The 12,223-nt window shown below is 47.3% G+C and overlaps 1 protein-coding gene across 14 annotated transcripts in view; it reads left to right on the top strand.

Annotated features, from left to right (window-relative positions):
- The window catches only part of PPP2R5C (protein phosphatase 2 regulatory subunit B'gamma), a 128,135-nt gene that overhangs the window by 61,775 nt on the left and 54,137 nt on the right, over window positions 1-12,223 (top strand). The gene's annotated exons all lie outside the window — the stretch shown is intronic.

The raw sequence follows: 12,223 nt of genomic DNA on the forward strand, positions 1-12,223 counted from the left end.
ATAATAAAAACGTCACATATTTAGGTGGCATGTTTTTCTGCAAGGGCAAATGAACCTTTCGGTCAACCCCTTGGATGGTGCACTAAAAGTATTAGGCTTTAATCTGAGAAGAACGCCCTGCGCAGGGGTGTCGAATCACTGCTCATGAGCACCTGTGGTTTTGTCCTTGTCCCGTCGTTAGCTTTCGTGGCACATTCATCGAGCGCCTGTTGTGTGCTGAGCGTACCGCGGAGGTGGAGGATGCTGTGCCCCGTCTTTGTCTCCATGGTCCTCCCCAAATGAGGCCAAGTTCAGTGTCAGACATCAGAAAGCCCCTGGGGAGGGCTTCCGCTCCATGTCCCTGGAGGGGCGTGGGCCACCCCCGCCTTCAGAGTGCGCTGAGCCCTGGAGATTGGGGCGGGGGCAGGGGGTATCATTCTCATGACTGGCCTCTGAGCAGGGATTAGTTGATGGGCGGGTGAGCTGAAGACTGGAACCCAGCACAGGTAAACATCAGCACTAATTAATTAACACTAGACCTGGAGGGATGGGATGGTGGGCAGGTGAGGAGGTGAGGAGGCTGGCGGCTCCTGCGAGGGGGAGGGGGGCGTCCCAGCACCGCTGTTTATCTGCTTCACCTCCCCAGAGGGTGGGCACACAACACACGCGCACACGGCCCCTGATTTCGTGGTTCCCGGCGTCCTGGTGCCTGTATCACTTTAGAGCCCTGATTCCCGGGCTCGTTCTCCACAGGACCTGGCACACGGGCCTTCAAGGCTTATGGCTTGCTGCAGCCCTGGGCCAGACATACGTGAAGAGCCCAGAATCCATCCTAAGAGAACTCGTTTCCAGAAAGAACCGCTCATATCTATTTGAGACACAGAGAAAGGAAGTAGAGAACACAAATAAAAACTGAAAAGACTGTATTTTTTCAGGATATCCTTCTCACAACTCCACACTCTTCTATCTGCTGGTAAGCATATTAAACGTTCTGCAGCCTTCCTTTGGCCATCTCTTATTTGTGAAATGTAGTGAAAGCAGTTTTCCTGGAATGATGCCCGCCCTTGCACTTTAGGCAAGAGCTCCTCCACTGGCAGAGCTGTCGGTCGGCAGGCGCTGTGGTGGGGTGTGACGCTTTATCAGGAATGCCGGCCTAAGTGAAGGATGAGGCGATACAACCAGAGGTGCTGGACGTTTACTGATTTGTACTAGTGGTGAGGGTCTGTCTAATTTGTTCCCAACAGGCATTCTAGAACTAGGTTCTTAAGCAGGAAATAGGGCCTTTGTCAACGCTGCTGGCGCTGTATCTCTGTGCTCCTAGGAATTCGAGCTGTCTTAATCTTTAACTGTCAGAGAGCCAAGGCTTTAATTCAGCAGACATCTGTGGAGTTCCTCCTCTGCGTCGCCTGTGCCGGGAGGTGGGGACGCGGTCCTGAATGTCCATGTGTGTCCGCTGTCTTCCAGCTTAAGGAACCTGGGGCTTAGAGTCCTGTCCTGACTTCACCATGTTCTCTATGGTGGGGTCTAGGCTAGAAATCAGTATGTTTCTTCCATGTGACTGCCCTCACTGAGAGGTTCACTTGCCGTAATTAAGAGCTTCTCTGAGGAAACCAGTCTCTCCTGGCCTTTATCTCGCCTCAGTCGGACCCGCTGCTTCCGGCTCTCCTCGCCCCACACGCCTCCCCCACGCCGTCCCCGGTGAAACTGCCGGTTCTCAGGTGCAGAGAACGGGAGCGAACTAGACCTTGGCTTCAGACACCGCTTTCTGAAATGAAACTATCTGCCTTATAGATTTACGCTGTAGTTTCACCGTGTAAAAAGGGATGTTGGGCTGGGGGTCAGTGGTGGAAAGTCACGAGGAAAGTGAATATTACCGCTTTCTCTGTGTGCAGATACAGGCAGGCCGAAGAATGGCAGGAAAACCAGAAGTGAGGGAAGGTCTCAAAGGCTGGAGGGAGGAGTGCCCACGTTTGTGGGGAAGCCGGTCGGCTGTGGGATTTACACGAGATCGGCTTGTCCTGGGTAGACTTCCACCCCAGACTCGGCCCCGGGGGTAGTAGGTCTTTTCCCGTGGGAGGGAGGATGTAAGCTTAGTGAACGAGTGCAACAAAGCTGATAACCTACAGAATTGGGATTTGCAAAGGGAACATTCACAGTGGATTTCGAGCTATGCTTGTCACCAGCAAAACTTGTTTAAAGTGAAAGTGGCGATGTAGAAGCTGCTGGGCAGTCTTGCGTCGCCAGATTTACGTCCAGATTAATAGAGCAGGCAATGCTTCCGCTTTGCCCGCGCACTGGGATGCCACCCATAAGGACTGGAGAAGGGCGACTCCAGCGCAAGCGAGGGCAGGAGGGAGGGAGGGCTTGCTGCTCTTGGTTATTTCTCTCCGAACAGCAGGTAGACAGTGCTCGACACTCTTAGCCAGACGAGCGCTCTGGCCCCTTTGCGGTACCAGCTGGTTACTAGCTCCTTGCGTTAGGTAGTACAGAGCGTGACACGGGGAGCACGTGGGCTGTATTTGAATGGAATAACATCCATCGAGAAACCTGACCAGAGACTCAGTATGTGTGGTGAAGTCCCATCAGATCTAAGACACTGTGGATTGTAGGTCAGACCTAGTTTTAAGAACCACCAAGAAAGAAAGAGAAAACAGCAAGGGAAAGAGGAACTTGATCTGTGGGAGGTTAACGTAGAAAGTGTAAACATTAGAATGGTTGAACTGTGATAACTTGGCGTTGTGGCATTGAGAAAGATTTATTGTAATTTTGAACATCATCAACCAAGTTAGGAACTGTTTGAGAAGATTAACTCAATTTTGGAATTACATAGGTGCCAAGGATCAGGGTAGAATTCGTTTCAGCACATCATCTACATGAAGTGAGTGTCTCATTCAGTATGTTTATCATGCTTTCAAGTTGTAGAAGTTTGGATTTATGGAGTAAGAGATAATTGTTACCAAAAATGATCCCTGCTAGGCCAGCACCCTGAGGAACCGTGCTTGGTGTCATGACTGCCTCGCGAGAAGGCTGAGAAATTGGTCCCAGACTGTTGCCTTCTCCTTTGAAGTAGATCTTCCTACTTCTGTCATCCTCATTTCAGTCCCCCGTGTCACTTCTGAAGAGATCTTTTTCCCAGGTCACGTTGTGTCACTCACTCATCTGCTTAAAAACCCTCTGTGATCAAAGCTATCTACTCACAGTACTTCTCAGATTATTCTATCAAAGTGCAAACCTCTGAGAGTCCAGAGTGCTGAAATGCCTGTCACAAGCATCCAAGTTTCTTGGAAGAACTTGATTTTGTCCTAAGTTTATATGGACTTTGCATTCTACTCTGATACATGTGTCATTATTTTAATATAAATATGGTCTAAGTTATGGTACCGGCTCAGTTAAATTACCTGAATTTCCTTCTTTCAGATCGCCTTTTTTAGTTTGAGCAAATACTTGAGGTCCCACTATGTGCTTGGCCAGTTCTAGATACTGAGGACAAAGTAATGAACAAGACAGAGTTGCTCCTCTAGGAAAAATGTTTGACTAAAGATCCAGTGTGATTAATTTAGGGTTTGTAAAATGTAATCTGTTATTCTCATTTAAGCCTCTGTCTTTTTGAGGAAAATTGGTTTTCCAGGAGAATTTGCCCTGTAACTTCAAGGCCCTCCGATTTGAGAAGTGGGCACCTGTAGAAAAAGTCTTTGCAGCTGAGCGTGGCCCCGGTCCCTCCACAGTGAGCCTCAGCCTCCCTGAACTGATGTGGCTCCTGCCCTCCCTCTAAGGCCAAGCTCAAGTGCACCCCAGGAAACCCTTTCCTGCACCTGCACCCTGCCCCCCCACCCCCAGGCCCCATCACACCTCACACGTCAGTACACTTCTCATGTGTTTTAGTTATTTTCTTTTAGATCAAATATCATGTTTAAATTTATCTCTGTGTTGTCATGCCTGGTACAGTGCCTGGCATGTGTATGTCGGATAAATTTTTTAATTAATTCCTTACGATACAGGCTCCACGTGTTCAAGGCTGGTGCCTACTCTGCTCTGCTTCGTACCAGATGCTTTAGATCTGATAAGTCATGCCACAATTTTTATATTATACATCTGGAGTCATAATTGCCGATCTTTTCTCTGAGAGGAAGAGGGAGAGACTTTATATAATTAGAAAAATTAGAGATCACTTAGATTTCATCTGGATTGGGAAATTTTTTCAATTAAAAAAAAAGATATCCAGAGCTGAAATTCTTCCACACAAATACCGCATAGAGGGACGTTAAGAAATGTGCTGGGATCGTGTGTGTCCGTGTCCCAAGTAGATCGAGGTTAGTTTGGAGGTTGTCGGTGTCTGTTCCCCTAAAGCTGTCATGGAGGACACGCCACGTATACCTGTGCCTGGAGTGTGCGTGCTGGGCGGCTCTGGGAGACCCAGGCGCCGGCTGCCGCGCTTGCCTCTTGGGAGGAGAGTCGGAGGCAGAGGGTGGCTGTGGAGGAAGGAGGCTCATGTCTCCCTGTGTGTTCTTAAGTGTTCTTGAGGGGCTTTTGCCGTAGGCACGGATCCTGGGGCCTTTTCAATTTGTAATGTAACTCACAGCGCTCATATAACAACTAAAAAGTGTAAGGAATAATTACAAAGCGAATATTTCTGTAACCAGCACCCCTACCAGGCACCCCTACAGCTCCCGGAAGGTCCTGTATTCCCAGCTCACAGGCACATTTGTCTGCCTCTGTCCCTGATGACGCCAGACCCCGCAGCCCTGCCCAGCAGTGCGAGACCTCCAGCCGAACACAGCTCCTCCCAACACTTGGTTTCCTCAGACTTTTTGACATTCTTTTGGGTGTCTTGTGATATCTCATTGTGGGTTTTTTTTTTAATTTATATTTTTATTTTTGGCTGTGTTGGGTCTGAGTTGCTGCACGCAGGCTTTCTCCAGTTGCAGCGAGTGGGGACTACTCTAAGTTGAGGTGCGTGGCCTTCTCATTGCGGTGGCTTCTCTTTTTTTTTTGCGGTACACAGGCTTCTCACTGTTGTGGCCTCTCCCGTTGCGGAGCACAGGCTCCGGACGCGCAGGCCCAGCGGCCACGGCTCTCGGGCCCAGCCGCTCCGCGGCATGTGAGATCTTCCCGGACCGGGGCACAAACCCGTGTCCCCTGCATCGGCAGGCGGACTCTCAACCACTGTGCCACCAGGGAAGCCCATGGTGGCATCTCTTGTTGCGTAACACGGGCTCTAGGCACGCGGGCTTCAGTAGCTGTGGCTCGTGGGCTCTAGAGCGCAGGCTCAGTAGTTGTGGCGCACGGGCTTAGTTGCTCCGCGGCATGAGGGATCTTCCTGGCCAGGGGTCAAACCACGTGCCCTGCATTGGCAGGCGGATTCTTAACCACTGCGCCACCAAGGAAGTCCCTCTCGTTGTGGTTTTAATTTGCATTCCTCTGGCCATTAATGAGTGACAGCCTTTCACGAGTGATTAGGCTTTGGGGTATATTCATGAAGTGCTTGGTTAAGACGTTTGCCTACTTTTCTGTTGGTACTCTGAATATTTCTTACTGATTTATTGGAAATGCTTACATATTCTGGACGTTAATTCATTGGCTATATGTATTCAAATAGTTCCCCCACTCTGGCTTGTCTGTTCATTCTCTGTGGTGTCTCGATGAAGAAAAATGTTTGATTTTGTATAGTTCAATATATCAGTCTTGTAATGATTACAGCTCTTAGGTCTTAAGAAGTCCTCTACTTCTTTCTCTCTACGAGATATTCTTTTGTATTATTTTCTAAAAGCATTAGAGTTTTGTCTTTCAGATTGAAGTCCTAACCCTCCAGGAACTTATTTTTTATTTTTGCATATAATGTGGTCCAATTTCTTCTTCTTTTCTTTCTCCTTTCTTCCTTCCTTTCTGTCCCAGCGCCATATTTTCAAAGACTGATCTTTCGTCAGTGTTCTGTAATCCAGTCTGTCCTAAATCAGTTATCCACATCTGTACAGGCCTGTTCTGGGCTCTGTTCTCTGTGGCAGTACAGGGCTGGGCCATTGTCATTTATGAAGCTTCCCCAGTGAGTCTAGATTTCTGGAACAGCAAGTCCGCCCACCCTGCCGTTCTTCTCCAAGGGTCTTGTGGTTGGTGTTGACCCTTTGCTTTTCCACATAATACCTTTTAGAAGTCACTTAGCGCTTCACCGAATTCTCTGTTGGATGTGGATTGGGGTGGCACTGAGCCTACAGGTCAGCTCCTTAATCTGGGAAGCGTTATCTAGAGAGTCTGGGGGTAAGCATCGAACTGGGTGGGGAGCTAGCAAGAGCGTCCCTCTGAGAGGGCACGGAGACGAGGGAGCCTCTCTCGCCGCTTCCTTGCAGCGCATTGCTCAGGTAGGGAAGAGAACAGTGTGGGCATTTCCAAGTGAGAGGGTGGCATACACAGAAAACCTAAGGGAGTTGCAGATACACCGGTAGGATTAGTAAGAGTCGAGGTAGCTAGATACAAAAGTAATACCCCAAATCTGTTCTTTTCTAGATCACAGCAGCAGTTAGAAAATTCTTCAGTCTTTTTAAAGGTACAATTTACAGTAGCATCAGAACTTAATAAATACCTAAGAATAAATCTAAAAAATGATTTATTTTTTAGATTTACGTTTTTAGGAGAAAATTGTAAAATTTTATTGAAAGACACTTAAGGAAAAAAGTAATTGGAGAAATATTCCATGTTCATGGATTGAAAGATTCAATATTGCAGCGACAGCTCTTCTCCCCATATTGATAGGGGAAATTTGAAGGGCCGTGAATAGTCAAGACACGAAGCAGAGCAAGGGGAAGGAACTCAGTCTCACACATAGTAAGGCCCGTTGTAAGGCTCAGAGAGTCCGTGGTGTTGGTGCCCAGAGAAGCGATGGTGCAGCAGAAGGGCTCTCGTGTCCGCAGACACTTGATCCAGGACGGAGGAGACGCAGGAGGCCGTGGGGAAATGGTCATTTCAAAAATGGTGCATGGGGCTTCCCTGGTGGCGCAGTGGTTGAGAGTCTGCCTGCCGATGTAGGGTACACGGGTATCAAAAACAAGGTAATACCGCCGAACTGTTCTCGGTGGGGGAAACTTGCCATCTGCTAAGTGTTCCCGTATGCGAAATAGAACTAAGTGGATTAGTGCACATTAATGACGAGTCCCATATGTACTCCAAATTGTTAGTAATCGGATTCCACTTTAGTCCTGCTCACTTCGCACTAAGAATAAATACATTGGAAAGACAAGAGGACCCCAGAGCGGAAGGATTGGCTCTGTCCTTCTGGAGAGTTTGCACGCTGGTTTCGGTTTTGCGTGGTGTCTCTTGTCTGCAGGCTCAGGACAGGCACGTGTTCGTAGACTCGTGGCCCCATACTGTCAGGCAGGTGGCACAAGTGCTGGGAGGGCGGGGGGCGGGGAGCGGTGGACGCACGGGGGTCTCTGAAAGTCAATCTGCCTTAGCTGCTTAGCCGAAGAGTACGTGAGTGAGCACGAAGTGGTTCCCACCCTTACGGGCGTGCCTCTGAGGGCCTCTCTCCAAGTGATGTTCTCTGGGCCTGTGGTTTGTGCAGCTCTGGCTTTTTGTCTCATTGGGGTTGTGTTTATTTGAGAAAAGCCATCATCTCCGTGCTAGAGAGGCCTGTCTTTCTGTGACTGTCCTGCTGAAAGTTGGTCCTTTTTGTATCTTGGAATGTTTCTCCTCACCACCGAGACGTGTCATGTGGAAGTGAGCTTGGCGCTTTTTTTTTTTTTCCGTAGGTTTTCTACTCACAAATAGAGTTCACATGATGCCTCTTCACATGCAGTGATAGTTTAGTGATGCAGCCTTATCGTGTCCTATCGTACAATTTGGTGGTTAAAATTTATTGTCACGTCCGTCGGTCCCTTCAGTAATTGAGGTGCCCAAATGCTCAAAACACCTGTGGAGTCAGCTGTGACATGCTCAGTCATTTAGGATTCACTTGGGAAGGCCTGCCCACTGCCCAGCAGTGGCCTCCAGACCCTTGATCACACTTACCTGGCAGTAGTCTCAAGCACACACCTCCAGTGCTCAATTCCTATATTAAATATCAGTACATCTTACTTTGTTATTCTTTGCAGAAGAAAATATAAGTAGAAGTTCTACTGTCATCACCTTGGGTAGCCCCCCAGGGCTCACCTCCACTTTGGAGGTCAGGGGTCAGTGGAGGTGTCCACTCCTTATAGCTTGGTCTGGCGTGCCACTGACGTGAGAACGCTGCCCTCCTCCACCGTGGGACCAGGAACACTCACAAAGCCAGAAATGGGGGCTGCCCCCTACTCTAGGTAACTTCGTTAAACATCCCTTTGCATCATTTATTAATTACAGGCTTCCCTTTAGTAAGTATGTTTTTAGAAGAATGATCCGTTCTCACCTTCAGGTGCCGTGGGTTGGAGTCTTTTCTCTGCTCCTCGCCCCCTGCAGGTTTTGCATGAGTATGTCCATGTGGTTTGCTCCTGGCATCATCAAGGATTTACCTTGAAATAATTGGGAAGTATCCCAAGTTCACATTAACAAATCAGTGAAAAAAGTTTGGGGAAGGGGGGAGGGGTGAAAAGATTTATACAAGCATAAGGTACTTGTGATATTATTTGTGTTGAAGAATGTTACAGCGCTTAACGTGAAAAATAATAATAAAAGGATATATTAATTAACGTTAACAGTGTTCTCCAGCCAAAACGGTGATTGCCTCTTCCATGTTCCTCTTTCTCTTAGGTCAGAGGACTCAATATGGTGTTGGGCCTCTGGGTGGTGTCCTGGGACTTGTCCTGGGCAGCTGTCCTCTTCACACCTTTCTAGTTACAGAGCCCTGTCACGGGGGTCCTGACAGCGCCCACAGGCTACAGAATTTTGTCTCATATTGTGCTGTTTAGTTGGTGTTCTCTTTCGGGCTTAAGACTGCTCATTAATATGTCCTGAAGCAAGAATGTTGGTGTTATTAGTCCGTGTAGAGTTTAAAACTAAAGTAAGCCAGTGTCACTCATGGGCAGAATTCAGAATCCATTCTTTTTTTTAAAATTCTGCTTCATAGGAGTGATTGTAAGAATTGGGTCAAATCCAGGGTCATGGTTTATCACCTAAGAGTCAGGCACTCTTGAATACCAAACACTAAAGTGTAATATACCAACAGTGTCAGTCCCAGTTAGTTTTTATCATTTGGTTCACATTACATGATAATCAGAACAGTAAAGTCAGATACAGGTTGTATTCTGTCATACCTTTTTTCTTCTTTCAAGATTAGCAGTGCTAACTTAATAGTTTTTAAAGAGCTTATTTTTTAATTACAAAAATAACGCACACTGTTAAAGAATCAGAATACGTAAAGGTAAAAAAGCATATTCTTCTACCACCTCCACTCATTTTTATTCCCAGTGGTACAGTCCTGTTAACGCAGCAGAAAGTAAAGATTTTAAAAATATGGTGACCAATAAGAAGCTAAATTAACTTGCATTCAAAAACCATATGGAAATATTTGATAGGGGCTATGGATGCAATATTTTTACAACTATATTCAATTTGATTGGTATAATATACTTTTTTTTAAACAGTGCAGTTGTAAATGTAACCAAATGAGGTTTTAAAAAATAAAAGAGGGCTTCCCTGGTGGCGCAGCAGTTGGGAGTCCGCCTGCCGATGCAGGGGACACGGGTTCGTGCCCCGGTCCGGGAGGATCCCGCATGCCGCGGAGCGGCTGGACCCGTGAGCCATGGCCGCTGAGCCTGCGCGTCCAGAGCCTGTGCTCCGCAACAGGAGGGGCCACAGCGCTGAGAGGCCCGCGTACCGCAAAAAAAAAAAACCAAAAAATAATAATAAGAATAAAAGAGTTCATGAGATTATGCTCACAAACTTTTTTTTTATAAACTACAAACGAAAATAGTACAGTAACACCTTAGCTGTCTGGAACCCTGGGAGAATTGACAATTTCCAGAAAGTCGAGATTTCCTTGCTTTTTAGAAGAATTTTAGATAGAAATTTTATGAAAAAAAAAGATTTTACTCTGCTCTTCCTTCTTATCATAGTGGGTTTGTTTTAGTGTTTTGGTGGCAGCTGAGTCGTCATCACATGGCTCTTAGGGGTAAACGTGGGCTTCTCAGTTCTCTGCGGCACCAAGAACATGAGAAAGCCAGAAGGTTCCAAATATACAGGCTGTGGCTACAAAGTGCACTCATTTAAGAGGATCCTGGCAAAGTGGAGGGTGAGCAGAGGTGTAGAATTGAGTGAGGACTGAAGTCAAGCACGGAGCTTTTCATTGAAAAGGGCTGGATATCTGCATGTACAGATGCCCAAACATTATAGTGACTGTTACTCATTTAAGTGATTCCAGTCACCTGGACTCAGAATGTTTATGGATCACAGTTCGGTTCCCATGGTCCCCTGAGTACCCTTCAGGCAGCATATCCTCACCCCTTGGACCGGCTGTGCACTGCTGACCTCTGCGTGCGGTGTGGGAACTAGGGGAGCTCCCCAGGAAATGGGCCATTCCGGTGGCTGTGCTGAGTGCCTGCTGTTTGCAGGGCTCCACACTGGGCATTAGCGGGTACCGAGAACCAGGAAACAATCACCTGGGACCTGCCCTCAGACAGCAGCTAGATAGGGAAGAAGTGCCCAGCAAGGTAGCTGCCTGTTCAAGGCAGTAGGAGCTTAAAGACAGCCTAGGAGTACGTCCTCTCTGACCAGGCAGTGAGGGAGGCCTGAGCAAGAACCCCAAACAGGAGGGGGCGGTTAGGGCAGGAAGGGAAAGCAGGGTGGGCGGGGCGGGCTCTGAGGCAGAGAGAGGCGGGTGGAAACAGGAGTGCCAGGCCCCGCCCCCAGGCGCCCACTGGGGTGCCGGCTGTTGTGGAGAAGGGCACTCAGCAGCTTTGGTCTCAGGACCCCTTCACGCTCCTAAAAACTATGTAGGACCCAGAGAACTTTTGTTTATGCGGATTTAGCTACCGATACTGACCACACCAGAAATTAAACCAGAAAAAATGTGTGTTTATTAATTCATTAAAAATAATAAACCTTATTACATGTTAACAGAAATCTCACACTTTTATGAAAATAGCCATATTCCCTAAAAGAAAGACAAGTTTAGTGAGAGGGTGGCATCATTTTCTCTTTTTGCAAATCTTTTTAATGTCTGGCTTAATAGGAGAGAGCTGGATTCTCCTGTGTGCCTCTGCATTCAGTCTGTTGCCACATGGTTTGGTTGAAACAATGTAGGAAGACACTGATTGGGAAAAGGAGGAGTATTTTAATAGGCTCTTCAGATAGTTGTAGACATTTTCTTTGATACTGCACCAAAACTTAACAAACGAGAAGTTTCTTGAACAAATCTGCAATGTGGAATCTGAAACCACGTTAGTAAACTCTCTATACACTTTATTACATTAAAACCCAGTGGACTGGGACTTCCCTGGTGGCGCAGTGGTTAAGAATCCGCCTGCCAACGCAGGGGACACGGGTTCGAGCCCTGGTCCAGGAAGATCCCACATGCCACGGAGCAGCTAAGCCCGTGCGCCACAACTGCTGAGCCCACGTGCCATAACTACTGAAGCCCGTGCGCTTGGAGCCGGAGCTCCACAACAAGAGAAGCCACCACAGTGAGAAGCCCGTGCACTCCAACGAAGGGTAGCCCCCGCTCACTGCAACTAGATAAAGCCCACGCGCAGCAACAAAGACCCAAAACACAGCCATAAATTAATTAATTAATTAATTAAAAAAAACAAAAACCAGTGGACTCTCTTGCCCTTTGAATGGCTCTTTTGCCCTTGACTGATACTGTAACACCATTTATTGATCACGTGGAAAATACTGGTTCACTGAGTCATGGAGGTCTTCGGAGCCATCTTAACGCAGCAACAAAGACCCAAAACACAGCCATAAATAAATTAATTAATTTAAAAAAACAAAAACCAGTGGACTCTCTTGCCCTTTGAATGGCTCTTTTGCCCTTGACTGATACTGTAACACCGTTTATTGATCACGTGGAAAATACTGGTTCACTGAGTCATGGAGGTCTTCGGAGCCATCTTGCAGATCTTGGACACATTTCAGTCAATGTGTCTATAAACCCTATTCGTTAATATCACCACTGATCTCATTTTCACCGAAAAAAGCTGTCAAGCTCACACTGGCAGATTGGAGTTTTCCAGACCTCCCAGAATTCTAGAAAGTCACACAGAGCTCCATCACTTTCCAGCCCTGCACTGACCCTCTATGCCTGTATCTCGTCTCTGTTATGTCCTTGCAAAGATTACAT

The sequence above is a fragment of the Neophocaena asiaeorientalis genome, unplaced genomic scaffold (genome assembly GCF_003031525.2).
Source record: "Neophocaena asiaeorientalis asiaeorientalis breed wild unplaced genomic scaffold, Neophocaena_asiaeorientalis_V1.1 scaffold476, whole genome shotgun sequence".
Lineage (NCBI taxonomy): Eukaryota > Metazoa > Chordata > Mammalia > Artiodactyla > Phocoenidae > Neophocaena > Neophocaena asiaeorientalis.